General features: G+C 34.9%; 1 long non-coding RNA gene across 1 annotated transcript in view; it reads left to right on the forward strand.

Moving 5' to 3' along the window:
• The first annotated feature begins 451 nt into the window (after positions 1-451).
• The window catches only part of LOC148758793 (uncharacterized), a 73,388-nt gene continuing 47,386 nt past the window's right edge, over positions 452-26,453 (forward strand). The window contains exons 1-2 of the long non-coding RNA XR_016020268.1: positions 452-590; positions 15,723-15,857. This is a non-coding gene — a long non-coding RNA (uncharacterized LOC148758793). The remainder of the gene's footprint in view (positions 591-15,722; positions 15,858-26,453) is intronic.

Below are 26,453 nucleotides of genomic sequence, written 5' to 3' on the forward strand. Positions count from 1 at the left end.
TCTTTGATTACATTTTGTAGTAAAGAATTTTAAAAAGTGACATCTGCTATCATTTGATGAACTTTGTGATCACTCCCTATTTACATTATTTATTTCTATAGTCTTTATACCTCCTTTTCTGTGGTTTGTCATCAGGTGAAGTGTGGTACCTTGGTTATAACTACACTGAAGAAAACATGAATGAATAAAGATGTTAATTTTTTTCCAATATGGCTACAGAAACATTTAGAGAAGTCTTTTTTAAATCATCCTTTATTTTCCAATGAAATATGTAATCTTTTATCAAAAAATAGTATTAATTGACAGCATTTCTTGGCTCACTGTAGGTAGAGTGTACACTGAGAGAGACAGAAAAAAGAATGAAACTTAAATAATTACGCTTTCATTTTAAACTTCAAATGATATCAATCTTTGTGAATCAACAATTGATACTCACCTTTGTTTTTTCCAGGAACTTCTGTAATTTACCTGGCCATTGGGAACTTGGAACCAGGAGCTGCTGTAAATCACCTGGCCATTGGAAACCTGGAACGGTCTGGCTACAATGCACAGCCAAGCTTCTTGAACATGACCAAATCACTGTTTCAGAGGTAAAAGAAAAAAATGTTGTCATCCCTTACTGGATGCACAAACTGTGTTTTCTTGACAACACACTTTTATAATCTTCTAATTATATTTGAGACAGTTTTAATGGTGATATATATTCACAACTTTCTCTCTTTGGAACTTCATGGGCAAGTCCTCCTGTATGCCCTAAAACATAGCATTTAAAAGGTAAAAGCATTTTTAGACAAAGAATTCAGGAATTCTTTGTACATTGCAAGATTCAACCTTTGTTACAATCTGTATAATTATATTTTCTATGATGGGCTATGCCTTGTTTAAGAATAATGATTGTAGATTAATAACTCTATTTATTTCCTATGAAAAGGAGGATATGTCCCATGTCGAAACTCTACAGTCTCTGCTCCATTGGGGATCCTCTGAGGATTCTCCAATAAGAGCAGAAGTGCCCTTGCCTTGGGGACCCCATGCTCACTAACCTTGATGTCCCTGAATGAGACTTACGAAAGTCTGCACTGACATTTAATTTTCCAGTACTTCCTGGTAAAAGGAATTTATCTTGCAGTCTCACTTGGCACACAGTACTATGAGTATTTTACCCTATGGCACTTATTAGTCCTTTATCTGTTGAAAAAAGGTAGTGATTACATTCAGGTTGAGTACAAAAGGCAGAGCTTGGAATCCAGCTGGATTCATTTCCAAGCTCTGTCACCTACTAGACATGCCTGGGCCAGTCACCTAACCCCTCTGAGCTTTTATTTCCTGGTCTTTAAAACAGGGATAGTGCTTGCCTGTGGTACTGCAATGAGGGTGAATTATGGCCCAGTGTTTTTCAAGCATTGATTTGCATAAGAATCACGTGGGCGATTCTGATTCTGGAGATCTGGAGAGAGACTTGATATTCTGCATTTTTAACAAGCTCACAATTGACCCCTAACACTGCTGGTTCTCTGATCACTCTTAGAGTGGTAACAAGATTGTAAATGAAGACTGAATATACAAACAGATCATGGCCAACTACACATAAAAACGGAACTCTGACCCACATCCTGCAGCAAGCTGCCCAGTAAGCCAACCCCTTATCTTCAATAAGCAACCCAAGAACTTGCCTGCTATATGTCATACCTGTAGGAAGTCAGACTGCTGTCTCTAGTAATAATTTAGAAAGTCAACAATAATTTCTGTAGCAATCAGACTAAAAAAGGTCAAGACTTCATTAGTAATTGACAGCTTCCCAAATGTGTGTCCCCACTTCCAATTTAGCACCTACTAAAGAAAACAAAATATACACCCCTAACCAAAGGTATAGGATGCTCCATTTTTAGGTAGTTCGCTAATAGCTTCCCCAGGCCAAGAGCCTCCACACACCTGAAGCCTTCCCCGTTTTTCACCATAAAGCTCTCCCACTCCTCTGTCTGCCTTGAAGCTGATCCCTCACTATAACATGCACTGGATAAATAGCCTTTTCTTGTTCTTATTTGGTTGGTCTTCATGTATTTCTGCATAAGTAGATTATGAAAAGTGTCTGTTGTATAGTGAGGGCTCAACACATTGTAGCCTTAGGTCTCTAGAAGAAGGTGGAGTAGAAGCTTCTCTCCTCACCCCAGAAAAGGTCTTCACCGTTGAGCTCGCCGCCTTCTACTCCCCCAGAAAGGTCATTTACTGGTTTCATTAAAGTTCACATACACTCTGCCTAGGTCTCCTTTCCATGACAATACTTTCTCTTGAATTGAAAGGAGACTGACAATTTGTTTTTGTTTGTTTGGTTTTCTTTTGGCTTTATCCTCTCCCTTCATCTAAGTTGCAAAGAAGCCCAGACAATCACCGATTAACTTCTTCCCCCTTTCCTCTAAAAACTATGGTAATAGGCGAAGAATATCTTTCATCCAGGGGAAGGCCAAGTAATTTCTTATTAGTGAGCCTATCACTCTCATCTCTTCATTATCCTGTCTGATATATCCTGACCCAAACAAGGTAAAGTGTCAAATTTAGGTTTCAGCTGGAAGGAAAGGAGAAAAGAAAGCATTCTTAAGCCTAAATTGTGTACTCTTTCCCAGGTTTTCAATGACAGCAATATTTGAGTTTGGGTCACTTCTCAGCAAAATGCAGGTGGCATTTTGCTTTACTCTACCACTTTCCCTGTATTTATTATATTTATATCCCCCTTGGAAAACTCACTTGGAGGAGAAGTGCCTGGAGCAAAGGAGGATTTGGAAGTTCTTGACTTTCTTAGCCTAGCATTTCCCCAATACCATTTGAATAGCACATCCTTTTTCCTATTGATGATTTAAAACACTTCTATACATAAACATGATTATCCTAGAGGTATCTTGGCAGAAAGAATATAGAAATCATCCAACAAGGAGAAAAGGGAAAGGGTGACTCAGGTTTCTAACAATCCCAACTCAAATGCAAATTCCACGATCTACATTGGCCTTTGCAAATTTATTTGGCATAGTAAAACGAACAAATATATAAGTGGCTATGCAAAAAATATATATATATTTCAAACATAAATATAACTGAAAATGGTTACCAAGCATTATAAGTGTGTTTGCTTTTAAATACTTTCACACAAAAAGGAGAAATTTCATTTAAAATTTTTATCTTTACAAAGAATTTCCCCATATCCTTAAATAATTTAAGTTCCTGTCTTGATAGCAGCTCTTTAGTATGTTACTTGATGTAGTAAAAGATATAAGATAGTGTAATGCATTTATTTTGTGAATGCTTCTCAAGTCACCCTGCTTTCCTACAGGCTGTCTTACAAAATAGGAGCTTCTGTTCCTAAGGAGTTTATCCCTACTTTCTTAGAATTTAAAAGGGTTCTACTAAAGCTTTCATTGGCATTGCTGTAGAACTTTTTCAGGATACCATTTTTCAGGCTTCTTGGAAGTAGATTCTGATTCAGTAGTTCTGGAGTGGGGCCCTTGAACCTGTATTTTTAGAAGCTCTCTGCTGCCCACCACGTTTGGCTTAGGAGTTACAATTAGATGGATGCCAGTTGGCATGATTAAAGTACTCCTGGTTTGGAAAAGTACTCCAGGGCCTGCAGTGCTCCATAAAGCAGAGCAATTTAATTCAACAACACTTACTGAACACATAGAGTATCCACTCTATGTCAGATACTTTGGTATATGCTGCAGATACAAAGATGAAAAACACATTTTTTGTCCTCAATTGGCTCAGCGACTAGAGGGAAAGAGAGAAACAAAGTGAGAGGGAATGAGTGTGAAGGAAGGAGAGAGAAAAAAAAAGAGAGAGAGAAGGAATGAACCAACCTGCCTGCAGAGTGTGGCAAGGAAGACGACAGTGAATTCCATTGGAATTGATAGAGGAACACGAAGGGCAGAAAAAGCTACAGAAGAGAACTTTGAATCTGCCTTGGAAAGTTCCAAGAAATAAGGTGGAGTGGTTCCCAACTGCTGTGTTGAGCAATGTGTGGGGACAATTGTAGTTGTAGCTGTAAGGCTGTGACTGCATTTAGAAGCTGTGCAGTGCTGTGTAAAGTGTCCGCAGGACTCCTGTGGAAAATTTTGCATGTGTTCATGACATGGAAGAGAAGTTAAGATCTTTGGCAATGACCAGGGTAAGGGAAGGTGAGACGAGAATGTTGGCTTGGATCACTATTGTGGTACCCTTTTTAACAAGAGCAATAATAGAAAAAAAAATAAGTTGTGTGGAGGGTTTTAGACGACAGATTTTTACTAATCTGATCATTGAATACATATCACTGTTTCAATCTGAAAGTTTCGAATTGATACTAATGGCAGTAAAAACACGAAAATATAATCAGGTTTTATTTATTAGGAAGAAGCATAGGATGATGTCTTGCCTGTAGTTCCTCAAAACTAAGCAGTAAGCAATTGCTTATCGCTCTAGTGTTCGCTGTTTCATGAATAGTATAGAGCCCTCTTGAGAATGTTCTCAAAACTTCATTGATTTTTCAAGTTCTTTTCCAAACCAATAACATTTCTGAAATATGTTTTCTATGTTTGTGAACTTGTTGCAACGATGTTGCTGAACTTTTTTTGATATCAGAGGGATTATTCATTATGAATTTGTACCAATTGGACGAACAGTTAACCAAGTTTGCTATTTGGAAGTGCTGAAAAGGCTGTGTGAAAAACTTAGATGAAAATGACCTGAACTTTTCACCAACAATTCATGGCTCTTGCATCACAACAATTCACCAGCTCACACGGCACTTCTGTGAGGGAGTTTTAGCCAGCACACAAATAACTGTATTGGAACACCCTCCCTACTCAGCTGATCTGGTCCCCAATGACATCTTTCTTTACCTGAAGATAAAGGAAATATTGAAAGGAAGACATTTTGATGACATTCAGGACATCAAGGGTAATACGATGACAGCTCTGATGGCCATTCCAGAAAGAGTTTCAAAATTGCTTTGAAGGGTGAACTAGGCTCTGTTATCAGTGCATAGCTCCCCAAGGGGAGTACTTTGAAGGTGACCGTAGTAGTGATATTCAGCAGTGAGGTATGTAGCACTTTTTCTAGGATGAGTTCACAAACTTAATTTTCAGACCTTGTATATGAAGCTATTATTTGTCTTTTGGTTATCAACCCTATTTTCAGAATCCTTGGACAAAACAGTTAATTGATAGTTTTCCTACTAAATTGGAAATCAGGATAGTAGGGTCAGAACTTTTGCGGCCATCTAGATGGTGAGTTTGTATATTCTATTAGAAACAGACCTCAGAGAGCATAAGGAAAGTGTTAACTAAGTATTTATTAAGGATAACTCATAGGATACAGAGCAAGTCCTTTAAAAAACTATATCTGGCTAGATTCCTGAATATCATTGTTTACATTCCTCTTGAAAAGATTAATTTCTGTTTCCCTGTAATTAAAAAATCCTGTCTGCTTAGAGTTGCTTTGGTATGCTCACCTGAATGAAACTATGAAAGTCTTATTTTTCTTTAAAGTTTCACATCAGAAGTCATAAAAAGAACTGAATAACTGACATTAAATATTTTGCAATTATTACTTTGTCTATATTACATTTGTATTATGCCTACTATATAAGAAAATTTTCCCTATGATATTACATGAACAGCCTGCCTGTTTTCTCATAAAGAACTATAAGAGCATTTTCAAGACATTTAGTTAAAGGCAAATATCACAGATGGAATTAGGAGCTCTGAGGTTCTGATTCTGAGCTGAGTGACCCATACATTCAAAAAATGGGCCTCTTCCTTAATGTTCCACTTAGATTCTCTTCCAGGGCACAGTATAACATCAAACATTTGTGTCCAGGTTTCACCACAGCCACAACACACTACTTTTAATCTTGCCTAACTGTGTTTGGATATTTCTAGCAGTGGTTTTGATGGTGGGCAAGACCATGGGACCATTGGTTTAACTGTTGATTCGAGGCTGCACATGGGAACTAACTAAAATTATACTATGAACAAAATACATTTTTTGTAATTATTCACTATTTAAATGCTGACCTAGGGTTCAAATTTTAAAACCAAGCCACTTTTCATTTAGTCATTTCACATCTATTATAAACCATAGAACATATTATTATCTTTCTTTACTGCGCCAACCCCTCAATATGTAGAAGTTCTCTATTCATTGCAAAAGTGAAGCCAAGGACATGCATTGAATCCTGATCTGGCCAATTAGACAGTACAAAGAAAAGCATTAAAGATTATCTATTCATTCTTCATGGCACAGCCACAGAAAGATAGATCCAGAGTGGCCAGCTGGTCTGACTCCTCTAAACATGAACCAAAGTCATGTGACAGAATCAAGAGTGGAACTCAGAGACCGACTTTTTATTCATTGTTATTTCCTCTAAGTCACAAAGATGCTACTCCAATATTGCAGATACCACTTCCAAATGACCCTTGGATGGTTAGTGGTCAGTAGGAATTAGCTGAGACTGTGCATGAGCTAAGGAAAGGTTATTCTCATTCATGTGACATAACACAAAGAGCACATCCTACTTTTGGAAGATCAGAAGCATGACCATCCTTCATTACCATTCTGTGCTCTCAGTACTTTTGTGTTAGAGGACAGATATTAAGATTTTAACTATGAATTAATATAAATTCTTGGGGCCAAGAAAATCACTCTGCCAATTATCATTATGTGATATTGGGGCAAAGTGCTTATTTTTTCTAAGTTTCATTTTTCTTGACTGTAAATAAGGTCAATAATATTACCATGATGTGAGATTTTCAGGATCAATGAAATAAATGGCCTATCTTAAATGTTGTATTAGTGAATTTTGCTGCTATTAATAATGAGGCTCTTTTCTCTCAAGTTTTTCATAGTTATTATATTAGGAGGAATATACAACAGACTAAGAATCTTAGACATAATTTAGGTTTAATATGTAATATTTCTTTCTAGATAAACATACTAAGAGACATGCACAAATTGTATAAATAAGAATTAACTATCCTCAAATACGCATGATTCCCTTCCTTTGACAGAGAACTCATACAGACACGTAATTATTTATACTATAATTATATTTACATTATTTAATTATACATTTGATATCAAAGCAATAAATCAATGTGTAAATGGGAAGAAAAACACACTTTATATTCTACTAATTCATAATGTTAACTCATACAGAATTCATAAAATCCTTTAACTAATTCTCATCAGTCAAATAAGATTTTCAAAATTAATCAGTGTTATGACTCCTTTATATGATGAAAGAGAAATACCAATATCTTTTTCTTAGCTCAAAGAGTAGGGAACTTATTGTTAGAAAATGCTTTTATTCATATTACAGAATTCCATGGACTTTCTTTTAGTATAACTTTGTAAAGAACATCCTCTTTATACAAGTTATTTAATTTGTTGGATTATTTAATTATGCAATGATTATTAGATGAACTAAACAGAGTTATGTTTTATCCTAATGAAAAACTATGTATTAGTACTTTTTCCATTCACCTTGCAAAATAGCTCTGCAACATTACTAGAACCATAATAAAGTATTAGTTCAAAGAATGAATACATTACACCTCTCTTTTTCCAGGCCAATGGTTTAATGGATTTTCACAACTACATGTCTCTCTTTTATGTGTGGTGTTTTTCATGATTATATCCAAATGAAAGATTTTCTAATTTGAGGATAGTAATTAACTATTTAAGAAGATTAAGTGAAAGTAAGCCTTTTCAAATTTCTTACCAAAGGTAAGTGACAACGTTTTAGGAATTCTATCTGGGAGACAATTCCGAGCCATTTTCTCTCCCATCACAGTGTTGATTTTAGTCTGGGCCACAGGTATGTTGTATAGCAAAGAATTTAACACTGACAGCTGGGCTAGAGGACAGAATGCATTATCCAATGCATGAATAATATGAAATATAATTTAAAAAATTTTCTTTGAAGAAATGAAACATATTGAGGGGACAGTTAATCTGGTCTAAGTTCATTTTACTTACAATGTTGCACCTCAAAGTTGAGAAAATATTTATTGAATGCCTGTTTCGTGGCAGGGACTGAGCTCTTATACATATTTTCATTTGCTTATGAAACATTTAAATCTGAGCGGTCTATATAGAATTGAGTAGGTCCAGAACCAGATGAATTCTTTCCCACCCCCATCATCTAATCTGCTCCATTTTCTTTACTTTCTATGTTGATTAATGTATCGCCATCAACCTAGTGGCCCCAGACAGAAACGTATCTGCCATTGAAATTTTTTCCTCTCCCCTGCTTTTCTACATGCAATTTATCAGTTGCTTTAGTCTCTTAAATACTTCCTGAATTCATCCTCTTTATACAACAACTACTCCTGTTCTAATGCAACCCTTTATTTCTGTCCTAGACCATTTCAGGAGTCTACTGTCCAGTCTTCTTCTCTCCAGTCTTACCAAATTCCATTTCTTCCTGAGCAGTAACACAGAGGAATTTTCTAAAGTATCAATCCAAGTACATTATAACCACACTTAATATCTTTAATTGGCTCCCCATTGCCTATAGAACTAGAACCATGTCCAAATGCCATGGAATCATTGCCCTGGCCTCCTGCTCTCATCTTCCTTTCTCCGCTTATGCCCTATGCTCCAATCACCTTTTACAGACTCTAATTTACCATGCTTTTTCAGGCCTCTGTGCCTTTGATACTCGCCTTGTGAGGAATTTCTTTTTATAATTTATAACTGAAAATAATTTCCTAATTTCTCAAGACCCAGTTTAAGGATTACTTCCACAATTAAGCCATTCTTGGTACTTCTATTCAGCTTTTTTTTTTTTTCCTCTCCGCCTACGCAATTGTGTTTCACATACGCTATTGTTATAGCTCTTGCCATAACTGCAAATATGTATTTACGTTGACCATGGCAAGAACCTTCTAAATAGTGTCTGTCTCCAATCGCTCCTCATCCTAACTGTCTTCCACATTGTGTCCAGATTATCTAAAACTCTTTGATATTCCTTCATTGCTTTTATGATAAAGTCCAACTACTCAGCATCGTACACAAGGTCTTTCACTCTCCATCCCAAGTCCCAATTCCATCACCCATGCCAGGCTTCCTGCACTCTCATATAAGCCAATCACTCCTAAATACATACTTCTGTTTATTTTTACCTTTATGAGGAATGTTCTTTTCCTCCTTTCCAGAAGCTCTATTATTACTCATTATTTGAAGGCTCACAAAACCTATACAAAGCCTTCACTGCACTCTTTTGTAGTCATACACCCTTTTTTTTTTTTTTTTTCCTACTTTCAGAATATCTTCTTCAAAGGACCATGTCTCATCTGGAATCTTGTAATATAGCTTACCTGGTCTCTTCCTTCAATATTTGCTCTCTTTAGTCAATCTTCATCACAGTGTCTGCAGTGATTCTTCAAAAGGAAAGTCAGATCTGTCAATCCTCTACTCAAAACCCTTCGCTGGCTCCTCTGCTCGTTCAATCCTGACAAGCCCCTGCATCATATGGCCTCCGTCACGTCTCTGACCTCACCTCACACTAGTTTTTTCCTCCCTCTCCTCCAGCCTTACTGGCTGGCTGCGTTCCTTGCTCTTTATTGAACTCTTTAGACAAGCTCTGAGCTTGGAGGCATTTGCACATACCTTTTTCTCTACCTGAAAACCTCTTCTTTCAATAATCACATGGCTTGCACCTTCTCTCCTTCAGGTATTTACTTAAATGTCACATTCTCAATGACACCCTTCTCAATTATCTCTCCTACTTGGCATTGCACTTGACTCTTTCCCTGCCCTTATCTCTTATCCTCCTTTATTGCTCTCATCTCCCTCATGTCTAATCTTTTTTTATTTTATTTCCTGTTTCTCCCCCTGGAAAATAAGCTCCACAGAACAGAGATTGTAGTCTATTTTGTTTTCTGACATATCCCTAGAGCTTAGAACAGTTTTTGATATATAATAGGACTCAATTATATATGTTGAATAAACACACACATTCATTCAGGCTATAAATTACTTTGAATGGAGAGGTTATGTTTGACTCAATTCCATGATTCCATCTGAAAATGATTCCTGGCATATTATCATTAATCCCATAAAAATATTTGTTGAATAAATGAAAGTATTTGCCAACCCTTGGATACAGTATAGGAGAAGCTACTTAAACATGCAGCTGTTTATTTGCTCTATTTCTTCCATCTAAATATAGCAGTTAAAATAGCTTCTAAACTTATGTGTGAATATGTTCAACTGTTACAATGGTTAGTGAAGGAAAAAGTCCTCATTTATATAAAAGAATATTGGAACTCAATCCATTACACCAGTAAATAAGTGTTGTTTTTTTTTTTTTTTTTTTTTTTTTTGGTTTGTTTTGTTTTTCCTGTTGGTCCCTTTGTATTTTATCCTTTAACAACTTCATTCTCTTATATTGTTAAGAGACAATGCTACTTTTCAGCTCTGACTTTAAGGTAGAACACTGGGCAAAGTCTGATGCCTGGTATATAGAACCAGAAATTTTGGTTCCGTTAGTTGGTGTGCAGCCTGAGCTTATGTAGCTTTAAAAAGTCTCAGAGAAATGGGAAAGAGGAGTCAGGATTAGGAACCACAGTTTAACAATAGTATCTTGGACTTACTGGTCATGTCTCAGTGGCTGCCACACATCACTTAGCTCTCACCATGACTGGTAAAGCTAGGAGAGTATTTTACACAAACTTCATAAAAATTAGCAAAGTCATATATTTAGTCAGTTTTAATAATGCAAAACGTCTAGCTATTTTCTGATGTAAATGATAGACTGCTTTGTACTTTTTTGAGTTATTTTAGTGAGCTTACTGCTATATCATGTGTAAAATGCCTCCTTTTTTCTTAGCTATTAAATATAAATATGAATAAAGGAGAAAAACTGGCATTTAAATTGTCAAATTCATGATTTTCCTTTATAAAACTAAATCTTATGAAAGATTTGCTCCTTCCTCTCTGTAAATCAAAGTCCTATGGATTTATTTATTATCAAAACTGGAGTAAAAAGAGAAACTACAATGAGATTTTCAGATAAAACATTAAATGATATTAGAAAGAATTTTCCATCTATCCCGTATTCCTTTCCTACAGAATCCTAAAGAATCAGTGGTAATGGTTTCCTAATTAACATAACATAAACCCATTTGTATGTAGAGTGATTTAAATTTGTCTCTCTAGGAAATTAGACAGTTAGTTACAATTTACTGTGTATGTAATGCAAATATAGCATATAGAATTCATTTTACACAAATACTTCAATTTTTATGTCCTTTATACAAAATGAGTGTATATCAGTCTCTGTCTCTCTCTCTCTCTCTCTCTCTCACACACACACAGACACAGACACAGACACACACACGTGCAGATTATATCTATATTTATATCTATATCTATAGCATCTAAAACATTTCTATAAAAGAAAATATAATCAACAATTTGTGCCTAACTGAGAGGATATTAATGTTTCATCTAGAAGTTATAGTAGCTGTGGCTGAAAGAACAACATTTTGTTTTTTTCCTTTTTGGTATTAAGTAATTTAGGAGACTTATAGGAACAATTAAATTTATTTCCACAGTTACACTGTCTGTATTTTCAGTAACACTTGGGCCTTTGTTTCCCTGTTTAAAACGAAATTTTCCCAATGCCATATGTGTGAAATGAGTTGGAGAAAAAATGAGTTCTCTTACTCATCACTCAGTGAATAATGACACCAGTGATGTTAATATTAGTGGCACCTGATGGAATAATTATCTATCATCATGCCTTCCTCACTGCCCAGTGAAACTATGTGCCCATAGCTTCTGGGGAACTTCCAGTTTTACAGCACAACCTGCAACTGGGGTACATCCAGGTTGTAAAAAGAACTGAAATACTACTCTGCTACGTTTCATTACCAAGAAAAATAAGTCTGGCATGTTTAAGTTCTGTAACCTGTGTTTAATTCACTTCTCTCAGTCCATTGTTAGGTCATTTTGGTTCTGACTTTAGGGGATGGTATTTTGATGTCTTTGGGTAGACAAAACTATATTTTTCTTGTTTTTCTCACCTTTACCCCTGTCCATAACTCTCATAAGATAAATCAGTCCATGTGTCAATCATTAATTTGCCTAAATTCTTAATAAATGAAACTATTTATCTCCTCTGTCAAGCTCTTAATTTTATTGGGACCTATCTCTATATGTCAAGATGTACAAACAAGAGTGAATTTAATAGAGAAACATATAAATACATATTCACCAAAATTTATTTAGAGTGATTATATATAGCTCAAACAGAAAAAGCTCAATTTATTTTTGCCTTAATGCCAAGAGTTATATAAAATAATTTAAGTTCTATTTGCGTACCTTACCGTGTTTGCCTAGATGTGCATATTTAACCTTTGTATTACATTTTTTTTGCTAAAGAAAAAAAGCATTTAAAAAATAGAGGCTTGAAGTAAATAAGAGTGAACACACCCCTCACTTTAACTTTCATGTATCTTTGTTGTTTTGTTTAGATCAAAATTTATTCTTCCTTTCACTGTCTTTTCTCTTTTCTTAAGCACTGAAGTAGTTGTTTGATTTAAATTATGTTTAAAGTTAACCATTTTCAAGGAGAGACATTTGAAGTTTTTGAAGAAAACAATGTTTCCTGTACTGATGCTTTTGAGTCGTCTCAACCTCTTCTGCCAACTCTGAGATAAAATTGTGGGGCTTTTGTTTTTGTAATAAAAGGAACATTTTAAAGTGCAAAAATGGCTTAGGTCAAGGAGGTGTCCTGAAAAAAAGCACAGGGCTTTAGAGTTAGACAGATCTGACTGAGTAAACTGGATAAGGAGCTAGGTATTTCTGCACCTCCTTTCTATTGTCCGTAAAAGACGAGCAATCCCATCTCACAAGGCTGTCATGAGATGGAATTTAATTAGAAAACATACAGAGTATGTATATTATCAGTCCTTATTCAAAAATAGGAATTCCATTTTCGTTACTTTTTAAATTTCCAATGAAAATGCTGAAATCATTTTCATCTGAGACCTTGTTGATGTCTATACTTCTAAGTGACTTTGGTTGTGTTAATGAATAACATTTTTGAGAAATATGATTGAACTATTTGGTGTCACCAGTCAATGGCTGCTTCAATTCAGTGGCCAGTAATTGTTACTACAGCCAAAGCACCAAAGGAATCTCGTGAAAGTCAAATTTCAAGTCAAGTACTTAATTTCTTATGAAGCAAACCATACATTCTTGGACCTAGGAAAGAACATCTTCAGAAGAACCAGCTCTGTATCCAGTTAAATTATCAATAATAATTATTTTAAATTAGCTTACAGAACTGAATTGAAGAAATTCAGTTGTCATTGGTTGGGACGTGTGATGCTAAAAGCAAAGAAAGATCCCAAAGAGGAAAACTGCATTAGATTTAGATGAATGAAGTAGGTAGGGTGTCTCCTGGACTTATATTGAGGGGAACCAATCCAGATATATTATCTGTTTAAAAAACAGTGTCTCACCACTGTCAGTTTCTGGAGCTCCTCTAAAAACATAGAAGATTTGTCATAAAACCTAAAATAGAAGGTGTAGCCTCTGGCTGCAGAATGTACCCTGGCATGAAATGACCATCTCAGCATCTGGTTAGTAAATTACCTCAGCAGAAAATGCTCTCCTTTGTTGACAAATGGTCTAGCTACTTTCTCAGTGAGACTGGAGGTTGAGAAATTTCTGGAAACATAGTTGTATTCAGTCCCTAAATATGGAAATATGCTGAAAAATTCTCTAATCCAGGTGGAATCATACACTGAATGTTATTGTAAAGAAAGTCAATGCTTCTCTTCATGTCTTTTCTTTAAAAGCATAACTAACTTTGAGAATTTAAATTTTAAAAATGCTTTTTTGCCCCAATTTATCAATATCAAAACCAATAAGAAACAAATCTCATATGGCATTCTTATTATAATAAATTTAAACAATAAGATTTATAAGTTGAGCCAGTGAGTATTATAAGACATATTTTTATCCAACTATATTGGCTAAGACAATTCTTTCCAAAGGTAACAGTATGGAATAATTGAAATGTCAATTGCTTTCATATGGACTATGTTGATATCAAAAAAACCAAACAAACTAGAAGTTGGAACAGAAAAAAAAAATCCACTTAACTGAAAAAAAAAAAAGTTAGAATTTAAAAAGAACTTTGATAGTATCCTCATTCCAATCTATTCATAATATAGACAAGGATATAACAATATGAGGTTTAAGTTGAAAAGAACTTTGATGCCCTCTATTCGATCTACTCATAATATAGACAAGAATATAATGATATGATGTCTAAGCAGGTTTAGAAACATGTCAAGGTTGTATAAACTCCTCAAATCTCTGTTTTTCTGCTCTAAGTTTACTATTTCTTCCACCATACCAAGGTTCATCTCCATATTTAGTGTATAGTAGATGGATTAATATGACCAGAATATAAGGGACATGTGTGACCTGTAAGGCCAGAGAGGCAGGAAGCAAAAAAATATGAAGATCCTTCAAAGACAGTCAGAACAGTTGGGACTTTATTCATTAGGTAACGGGGATCGACTGAAAACAGTGTGGACACTATATTACACACCTATCAAGAGTTCATAGGACAATCTTAGCTCTCTACATTTATGTACAGCTCATGAAGCTCAGAAAACAATTTGCCACCCATTTCACATGTTATACTGGAGTAAATTCATCTTTCTGCAGAGTGCCTGGGTACTATGGCTGTACAAGCCTGCAAGAGGTATATAGGGAGATTATACTCTCCAGAAATAAATAGCATAATGCATTTGGAGAAGGAAAAAAAAGAGAAAACATTATTCAACCATGTTTTCTCCACTAGTTCTCTTTATTAAGAATAAGGTTACACTCTAAAAGCCAGTACACCTTAAAAAATGTGGTTAAATACCTATAATCTCTAAGAGAGTATGGTGAGAGAGGCAGTAGAATAAGTATGAACATAGAGCTAAAAGACTGACAACAATGTTGCAACCTCTATCAAATCTTTTAGCCTTAATTCATTCATCTATAAAAAGAGAGGAATATTAATTGCCTATATTAATCTTGTGTACCTCAGAGGGCGGTTGTGAGGTACCAATGAAACAATGTGTATGAAAGTGCCTAGACTAGTTTGGCTCCACAGAAGAAATCCAGATGCTTTTGTTTGAATATGAATTTGTTAAAAGTTATTGCACTTTATGGAAGTAGCATCAGTTTCAAATGTCAGCCCTACTGGCTCTAAAAAATACTGTGATCATTAAAGAAATTGACCCCAAAAAGAAAGATTCATAACTTTTTTCTTTAAAAATCTTAAATTGGATAGGTCATCTTATGTTCTGAGAACTATGATGATGCAGGAATCCCTTTGAAGGACAAACATGGGTCAAATAAACAGAAAATTTAAAAATTCGCTTCGCCTAATCTACTATTCTATCATCATTAATCTTTTAAACTACATATATATCAACTTGCTCTCTAAGAAAGTAATTATGCAAGGAAGCATTTAATATGAAAGAAAACTATTGTATGGTAATTATATCACATCTTGGAATCTTAAATATATTACTAAGGAATTATATAAAGATGATATGAGACTTCTACTTCTGGTTATGATATAGAAAGTCACAGGAAATCATTGCTTTCATCCTAACAACCAAAAGAAGCTGGATAACCTTCAAAAACAAATCCTTCTTCTTTTAATCCTTCAGAGACGTGAGGATGCAGTGCAACCTAAATAAATGAATTTCCAGAAACACGACAAGCCCTTCATAGCACAGAAGTGTTCCACAGCTGTTCTCATTTCAAGCAAAGTAACGGAGGAGGAGTACCTGCCATAGAAAGGGGTAAGGAGAAACCAGCTAAACTTTTAATGAACTTTTAATGGCCGTGCGTAGGCTGGCATGAGAGATTAGATTTCCAAGGAGGCTAAACCACAGAGCAAATCTGCAACCACCCACCAAATATTTTCCACAAGCCTTCACGTAGTGCTTGAGAATACTATGCCAAAAAGCTGGGAATAAGTAAGGATTGCTGAGGAAGATACTCCTGAGGTGAGCAGGGCCTCCACTAAGTATAATACAGAACACACTGAAGGGGAGGAGGGTCATGGGTAGGACAGCTGAGGCACACAGTTCCTTAGCTATACAGGCTGGGGCAGGACAGAAGAGAAAACTGAGACATTTCAGTCTTTCATGGCATGTAAGATAGCTGCCCTAGTAAGGTTGGGGAATGGGAATCAGGTGTAACTACATCTCCATGGCTTAAAAACAGGTATGATGCTAGAGAGAAAAAACTTCTTCCCAGGGAATCAAAAAGTTGGCAGCTGAACTATAAAACAGGGTTATTGTTCATGGTATAAAGAGTTGGTGGTTCAGTTCTAAAGCACAAAAGGAACTCCCAAATCTTACCAGAACTCAGATCCTAGGCCACACTGAAAGGAAAGTCTAGATTCGTCCTCAAAACTGGGGAAGCCAGTGTTAATAGTCAGCCCAATTCAACTGTATACCATACAGTTTCAGTCTTCTGCTCTAGCATATAAATAAAATAAGGGGAATAATTTTTGTTTGGAAGTTAATATTTACTTTAGGCTCTGCCATTCTTTTATATAAAATGTCTTTCATGCAATAAAAAAATCAGGAGACATTGAAAAAAAAAACAAAAAAACACAAGATAGCAGGGCCATGATCAATACAAGAAAAAGTCAATAGAAGTAGACACAGAGACGGCCCAGATCTTGAACTTATCAGACAGGGACTTTAAAATAGCTAGGATAAAATTGCTAAAAGACATGTTGAAAAAGATATCATGAAAGGCAGTCTATTATATTCAAAGTTATATATATATATATATATATATGTAATATCACAACCTATGGGACAGAATAATTAAATTTGTAGAGAAACAAAGGGAAGGTTTGATTCAAGAGGTATCATTGCTGTCATGTTTTGTGCTGTATTTAAAAGCAGAACAAACAGGGAAAGGCATTCCAAGAAGATAAAGAGTACAAAGATAAGTAATTATGAAATGGTATTGTGGTATGAAATGGCATGAATGGTATTCCAACTGGTAGGAATAGATCATTCTAAGGGTGGATCAGGGCAGCTTCATGGATGTGTGACCCATACATTCACACAGAGCCTTATGATCTGAAGGACACTGTGCTTGGTTTAATGCTTTGCTGTGGCCAAGTTGAAATTCTTAACCTTTGAACAAGGGGTATCACATTTTTATTTTGCACTGAGACCTGCAAAATATGCAGCCAGTCCTGAGTAGAGGTAGCTATCAGAAGGAAATGTTGGGTCAGATTGTGAAGGGTTTAGAATACATTATTAGACAAATTAAGGTGATTACATGTTATAGGTTCCCCAGAACTGGCCCGTTTTATACTTATTTCATCTTAAATTTTACTGGAGTTTCCTGTCAGTCTATAGTGTACTGATTTGAGCATACATGACTTGGGGGAATCTTCTCATAAGAGTGGTAAGGAGAATTTTGTAAGCCACAAACAAATAATGGTGACCTAAACCAAAGCAACGGATGGAGGGAAGGAAGAAGTAGAATATATCAAATTTGGTAAATGTTTGGATGTGAGCAATAATGAAAAGAGAAGTTTCAAGGAAGACATCCAGGTTTCCAATTTGAAAGATCAAGAAAATATGATGCTCTTCTAAAAGGTTTCAAGGAGAAGCAAGAGAAGGCTTATTACACAGATTTGAATTTAGAACAGCTACAGGATAAAGGTATAAGAGTTAATAAGACAAATGAGCATACAGGTCTTGAATTCAGAATAGAGGTCAAGACTGGAGATGGATGGGAATTTGGGAAACACATGAGGCCTGTCTATTTTAGTCTTGGTTTATGTTTGCCTATGTATCCTGGTCTTGTCAAACAGGAACCTGTTTATGACAGGAAATTACTCCCAAAACTAGGTACATGAGAGTGGAAAAAAAGGAGACTATCTTAAAGCCTATTCCAAACTCTCCTGTGTTGATGCCAAATGTAAGACATCATTTCCAAATGTAATGTCACCAAGTATCTATATTATCTTGTCTTTTTTCCTTTTTCATCTTCTTATTTATTTTATTACAAAGGCAACTTAAATTGTCAATAACTCTGTTGTTGTTTTGGAATTTCTTTTGCTCTGAAGCATGCTCCTTGATGCTATATTTTAAATTTCTTCTTTGATTTATAACCCATTGCTTTAATCTTTGGCTTGTTGTATCTTTTTGTATTTATTTATTTTCATTTACCTTAAAATTTCCATTTTACTCCTTTTAAAGAAAAAGGAGGAAAGAAAAAGAAATGTTTTGAACACTCCTTTAAATTTTAACTTCCAAATTTAATTTTTAATTAAAATTTTTATTGAGATGCTTGTACATTTACACTCAGTTGCAAAAAGTAATACAGAGAGTTCTCCAGGCTCAGATAGTTTCGTTAAATAATTTTACCAAATATTTGAAGACTTAATGGAGGGGAATTATGTCAACTTTATTAAGAGGATCTACAAAAAACCTAATATGATTATTTACATCAATCATGGTGGAAAAATGAATGCTTTCCCCCTAAGATCAAGAACAAGTTCAAGTTGTCTGTTCTCATAATTTTTATTCACATTGTACTGGAAATTCTAGCCACTGCAATATGGCAAGTAAAAGAAATAAAATACATACAGATTATCTATGTAGAAAATCCCAAGGAATATTAGAAAAACAAACAATTAAATAATGGAAAAAATATCTTCGAAAAAGAAATCAGCAAGGTTAAATATTAGTTTTGGGAGGTTTATTTTTCTCTTTTTTTGAGATATAAAATTATAATCACATTTCTTTATTAGTTATAGGGCTATGCAGATCATCTGTTTCACCTTGGTTGAGTTTTGGTAGTTTGTGGTCTTCAAGAAATTGGTCAATTTCTTCTATGAATTTATGAGTGTGAAATTATTCAGAGTATTCCCTTATTATCTTTTTAATGGCTGCTGAATCTATAATGACATCCCATATTTAATTTCTTATGTTGATTTGTGAATTCTTTATCTTTATTATTCTCACTAGAAATTTATCAATTTTAGGTAGGGGATTGCTGTGCTGGTCCTCTAGTCCCAGGATCCCAGTACAGCTTAATTTCTATGTGGGGTTTGAGGGATTTGGGGCCTCATGAACAAAAAATAAATGACACACACACAATAAGCTTTAATGAGTGGTGCTTAGATAGGGTTGCACATTTTGACACTGTCTAGAGGCATGTGGTAAGGAGGCTATATAGAAGGGGAGGAGGGCAAGGGAACTCTCAGGGGAGGAGATCTACCAGGGAGATTCTATGCCTGGCTGATGTCGCTCAGCCAGGAGTCTCCAGGTCAGACCTCTGAAGGACAGTATTGACTTGGAGACTTACAACTCCAAGGCCCTAACTTATCAATAGGTAGCTACTTTTGGGTGAGGTTTGGTAGGGTATACAAATCATGCAGCCTCTAAATCGCTAAAAATGACTTGTTTGGTCTATTTTAAAAATAATTCGATGTGTAAAAGATTGAGTTTGACACTGGTCAACTTTTGATCTAACAAATCTCAGCCTGCAATGAGGAAACAGACAACCTAGGGACTTACACACAGAGGCTCTCTTTGGTGCATTTATATAACAACTTCTACCCACCTCGCAGAGTTCTCCTTTGGCTGTCTCTCAGTCTCTCAGCTTTATTTAGATATACATCACATTTCATGCAATTCATGCATTTAAAATGTGTGATTTAATGTCTTTTAACACATTCACAGTTGTACATCCATTACAACAATCAATTTCAGAACATTTTATTACTTCAAAAAGAAACTCCAAACCAATTAGCCATCACCCACCAACTCCTCACACCCCCCAGGCCCTAGGCAACCACCAATTTACTTCTGTCTTTACTTTCTGTGCTTATTCTGGAATTTTCATATAAATGGAATCATACAATATGTGGTCTTTAGTGATTGGCTTCTTTCACTTAGCGTAATGTTTTCAAGGTTCATCCATGTTGTAGCATGTCATTTTTGTTGCCAAATAATATACCATTGTATCAATACAGCATATTTTATTTATCTATTAATCAGTTATTGGACATAGGGGCTATCACTTTTTTGCTGTTATGAGTAATGCTGCTATGAGCATTTTTGTATACGTTTTTGTATGGGCACATGTTTTTATTTATTTGGATATATACCTAGAGGTCAATTTCTGGATCATACGGTAATTCTAAGCTTAATCATTTGTGGAAATACCGTATTATTCTGCAAAAGGGCTGTATCACTTTACATTCCCACCAGTACTATATAAAGGGTTCCGATTTCTCAAATTCTTTCTTTATCTAATTTTTTTCATAGCCATCGGTAGTGCATGTGAAGTTTGATTTGTGCATATGGTTTTGATTTACATTTTCTTGATGATTAGTGATTAGTTGAACATTTTTTTTTCATGCACATATTGGCCATTTGTATATCTGTCTTGAAGAAATGTCTATTCAGATCTTTGGCCCATTTTTAAATTGCATTATTACAGAGAGGTCTTTGCATATTCTGATAAAAATGCCTTATCAAGATTTTCTATATATAAAACCAGGTCATCTGCAAATAGAAATAGTTTATTTTTTCCTTTCCAATCTGAATGACTTTTATTTCTTTTTCTTAACTAATTGCCCTGGGTAGAACCTCCAGCAACTAACTTCTTTACCCAAGTCCTATTAATCATCAGAAATGCACCGTATGTTGTGTTGCCATATGTCTTATTTCTGTACACCTTGTTTAATTATTTAATTAATTTTATACCTTGAGAGGTGCTAATTGGCATGGATGACATATTTAATAATAGTAATTTATTATTAAAGCTATGTAATATGTAGAGGTTAGTCATCAGTATTTCAGTCCTGAATGAATGTACCATAATCATTCTTAAATTGTGCAGTTTGTGCATTTTCTGTTACAGTTACCTCATGTGAAAGTCTCCATGTGCATGAATACTGATTTTTAGCCAATTGAAGAGGTTAGAACAGGTGAATAGCATCATTTTTTAAAATCATTTGAGTTCCCCCGAAGATGTCCTCTATCAAATGAGAATGTAATACATTTGAATTGTCACAGAAATTTTTTGAAAAGATAATGTAGGATTGTAGGTTATAAAATTGATGGGGAACTTTGAGTTTTTTATTTTAATACAAAGAAAGGGAAAAAATAATTTTGGCATGACCCCTATGTCTTTATTATTGATAGCTACATAGATGAACATATACACTTAGTTAATATTTATTGTGTACTTACTGTAACACTATATATGCAGTGATGTGAGGCATTAAAGGTATCATAATAGTGTGATTGTAAAAATTGACAATGAATTCCAAAGAATTCAAAGAATCTCCTTTCACGTTAAAGGAGATCAAAGAAAATGAAAACTAAACACAATATGTGATCCTGGACTGAATCCAGAATCAGAAAAACAATTGGTACAAGAATCATTACTGGGAAAATTAGTGAAATTTGAATGAAATATACACATTATTATGCATCAGTGTTAAATTCTCTGATTTGAGAAATTTTACTGCGGTTATAAAACTGAATGTCTTTTATCTTAGGAAATATGCACTAAAGTAGTTAGTGGTTAAAGAGCAGGAAATCTGCAACTTTCTCTCAAATGGCTCAAAAATAGTAATTCCATCTCTCTGTATTTAATTATCTCTGTCAATATATTTATGTGTATATATATGTGCACACACATAGATATAGACATATAGATATTAGAGGCAGAAAAAAAAAAGAATGACATAGCACATGTGACAAAATGTTAACAATCCATGAGAGTAAAGTATACATTGGAGTTCCTTGTACTATTAAAACTTCTGTAAATTTGAAATTATTTCAAAATTAAAAAGTTAAAACAATACATGAAATATTTTTTGCAGTCCTGAAAGAGCTTATAGTCAGGTTGGTGTTATATGACCTAGTATACACAGGAAAAGTGTGTAAATTCAATTGGTAACAAGACAAGAGATCATTTCATTAAATTAGTGGCATTCAGTCTCTATTATGGGCCAGTGACTGTGTGTAGCTTTAGGCTATGAGGATGAAAACACATACAAGATGTGACAATTAAGTTAGCGAACTTATTGCAACGATGTTGCTAACCTCTTTTGATATCAGAGGGATTATTCATTATGAATTTGTACCAACTGGACAAACAGTTAATAAAGTTTACCATTTGGAAATGCTGAAAGGGCTGTGTGAAAAAGTTAGACGAACTGAACTTTTCCCCAACAGTTCATGGCTCTTGCATCACGACAATGCACCAGCTCACACGGCACTGTCTATGAGGGAGGTTTTAGCCAGTAAACAAATAACAATATTGGGACACCCTCCCTAGTGGTCTGATCCGGCACCCAATACTTCTTTCTTTACCTGAAGATAAAGGCAATATTTAAAGGAAGACATTTTGATGACATTCAGGACATCAAGCCTAATACGACAATGGCTCTGATGGCCGTTCCAGAAAAAGTTCCAAAATTGCTTTGAAGGGTGGACTAAGTCCTGGAATCGATGTATAGCTTCCCAAGGGTAGTACTTCGAAGGTGACCATAGTAATATTCAGTAATGAGGTATGTAGCACTTTTTCTAGGATGAGTTCATAAACTTAATTGTCAGACCTCATAGACCGGCTCCTCAAATATCTCCTAACCTGGTAGGAGAGACAGACTCCTAACCAGATATTTCTACCTGGGAGGAGAAACGTACCACCAGGAAGGTCTGTAGTACTTCAAAGGAAACATTAACTCTATCCAGGAAGAGTTAATTTTCCTGGATAGAGTTAAATTAACTCTAATCTTAAGGAAGCTTCAGGAAGAAGTGAATTGTGAGTTGGCTTTGAAGGGGGTGGCAGCTGCGAGAAGTCACCTGCAGACATCCCAGCACATGGAGGAGGCAAGTGACAGAGCCCCAGCTACTGCACTGTGAAATTCACACCCAACTCATTTGCAGAGTTTAGGCTCCTCTGGTGCCAATGGCCTGACCATATGCAAAAGGCAAACTAACGGCGACTTTGGCTCAAAGACTCCCAGAAGGCTTTGCCGAGCCTTTCTTACACTGCTAGGCATCCAGGGCATTTCTACCTAATCTTTTGTTCTCTCCTTCTCTTGGACTTGCTCCGGAGTCTGATGACTCTCCCAGCCTTATCCGACCCTCTCCTTATTTACTTTCACTCAGACATTTTCTGAAACGTAAATTTAATACTATCGTTTCTTCTGTTCTGGGAGGATTAACACAAAGGATGAGGAGGAATTAATGAAATCAGCAATTGGGATAAAAGGTGTTTCTGCAAGGGGCAGAACATCATGCCAGTGGTCATCTGGCTGCTCTATACCCACCAGAAAAAAACAAAACAAAACAAAAACAGTTGTGAATCTTACTTCTAGGAGCTGATATGAACAGGACACTGTTTTCCAACTCTTGTGAGATCCAGATTACTCCAATTCCACGCTTGTGGGAGTCCTCATCTCTTGGAAAACCAGCCCTCTTATCATTCTGAACCTATGCTTTTCATACATGCACGCACGCACGCACGCACACATGTTGTTTTTTTCCAGGGGCATATTGAAAGTTGATAATTACATTTTCATTGTCGGCAATCTCCTACAGTGACAACTATACAACAGACTATAGCTCAATAAATTACCCTGCCACAGAGATTTGGGGAAACTTGTCTACCTCTGAAACTTCAAATCTTCCCTCATCATTGTCCAAGGTATGGAGTCAGCCTTCTCTATTAATTCCCTAGGCCTCTATGAAGGTCTGTTTCTAGGATGAGATATAAACTTTCATAGCTGGTCTCCAATATGTCTTAGCCAAACCTAATGTACTTTTGAACCAATTTATCAGCCTATTTATTCTCCACCCTCTATTTGAAAAAAAATTGAGACATAATATTATTGACTTGGAAATGATGATCTTTGGTTCATCTTTGGCTTGTAGACATCAGTCACTTTTTGTTACATACCATTCTGGGTCAAGAGAAAGTAGACTCCAGTAGCTCCCAAAAGCAATAACAAAAAAAGATACATCTACCCAAGATGCTTTTAAAAGTTATTTCTGTGTGAGAAGTAAGTATAAGCACTAGGGGCAGCACAGCATTTGACCTTTGGGAAAGCTTCTGTAAGTAGTGAATTATTGACAGAATTGGCAAGAACAACCTTTTGTTGTTGTTGTTTTGGTAATGCCGAGTATAATTTCATTGCTCTGAGTTTCTACAGCAAAACAATTTATTTCACTCAAAATTTTATTTCTGGATTTAATGAACCAAATACTTTATTGAAATACAGATAAATATTCTATTATAAAATATGGTTCATGTACAACAATACGAATCTCACCAATATAATATTGAATAAAAGACCTCAAACATAAAAAAGTAGATATTTTAAGATTCTACCTCTAACAAAGTACAAAACCACAGTTAATCTAAGATCATAGTTGTCATAATGGTTGTTATCCTTGAAAGAGAAAGGGACAAAAATGGAGGCGGGAGGACTGTTCATGTTTATTGATCTTGCTGGTAATTACACAGATATGTTCAATTTGCGAAAACTTTATCAACCTGTAAAGTTATGTGCACTTATATTTAAGAATTCCCTAGTTCAATAAAATATTAAAATGAGTATGTTCATCTAAAATATAGAAAGCAAAACCAAACACTAAAAGGAAAATACTAAAAACAAAAACAAAAACTTTTAATTTCATGACCCGGATACTGTCCTTTCTTTTTTTTTTTTAATTTTAAGACTTCACAATTATTTTAAAGTTTAAAAATCAAATAAAGTTGTATATTTAGTAAAAAGCAACCATTTCCATTTACTGCCCCTCTTCCCAATATTATGAATCCCTCACTTTTTTTCACATCCCCAGTGCTATCAAGGGGGTGGTTATATTTCTACATATTTATTTTTCTTGGCATAAGAAAGCATAGTACATACTTAAACATATAACATATCATTTAAAAAATATAAATAGAGTAATTTGTTTATTTTTTATTTGTAGGTGTTGTCATATCAGTACATAAGACAACACTTCATTATATTGAATATCTGCAGAATATTTCAGTCTCTGAATGAATTTATGAAAATACATAAAATTTTCATAGTGAATGAACATGTAATTTGTTTCCAGTTTTTCATTATTAAAAGCAATTCAGGAACATCCTTGTAAACAGATGTGTTAAACTGCTTAAATTGCCTTAACAGAATACCACAGACTAGATAGCTTAAACAACAACAATTTATTTTCTCATACTCTGGAGGCTTGAAGTCCAAGATCAAGGTGCTGGCAAGGCTGGTTTCTTGTGAGAGCTCTCTTCCTGGTGTGCAGACAGCACCTTCTTTTATTTGCTAACATGGCCTTTCCTCTGTGAGCATGTTGAAAGAGACAGATCTTTGGTTTCTCTTCCTCTTCTTATAAAGACACCAGCCCTATTAGATTAGGGCCCCATCTTTGTGACTTCATTTAACCTTAATTACCTCCTTAAAGGACCTATCTCCTAATACAGTCACATTGGAAGTTGAGGGGTAAGGGCTGCAATACATGAATTTTGGGGGTATACCATTCATTCCATAACAGCAGACATTTGTGCAAGTGTGTATCTTTGTAAGTCATAAGTTTGATACACATATATGTATGTATATGTAAATATACATATGTATAAATTTATAGAGAAAGTGATATATATTGTATGTATACAATTTAAAAATAATATTGAAAACCCTACTGTGTAAGCCATATTATATCCTTAACATTTTGTCATGAACATTTTCTAGTGTTATTCAATATTCTGTGAAAAAGTTATTTTTGCTGTTGTATAAAATTTTATAGGGATTGTAAACATTCTGGTATTGGGGAGAATATAAGATTTTTTCCTGATTTATTTTAACATAAAAGTGGGTTCTCTTGGAATGTAAATTTCTATCTATATCTGTATTTCTTCAAAATACGTCCTTAGAAATAGATTGCTCAGTCACAGGATAGAAAAATGTTTGATTTATTATATACATTGCCATATTATTTTCTGATCAGAGTTATATAAATTTACATACCTACCAGGTATACATATTAATAAAATTAAATATTTTAATATGCCTTGGACATGTGCATTTTTTTTGCATTTATTTAATCAGTCTTCTATTAGGATATATTTTTCCTATTTGTAATGTTTTTATTATAGTTATTGGACATTTTTCTAAGTTCATCCCTTTTACTTTTATTTAATCATGTGTCTTGATATCTCGAGGTTTTTGATAAATTATTCCTCATTGTTATTATTTTCATTTATTTTGTTTAAAATGTAGTATTCTAACCCAAAGTCTGATAAACACACACACACACACACAGACACACACACGCAGACAACCTTTTGATTTTTAATGACTTTGTATTATACAT

The sequence above is a fragment of the Rhinolophus sinicus genome, chromosome 2 (assembly GCF_057876585.1).
Source record: "Rhinolophus sinicus isolate RSI-liver-muscle chromosome 2, RSI-T2T, whole genome shotgun sequence".
NCBI lineage: Eukaryota > Metazoa > Chordata > Mammalia > Chiroptera > Rhinolophidae > Rhinolophus > Rhinolophus sinicus.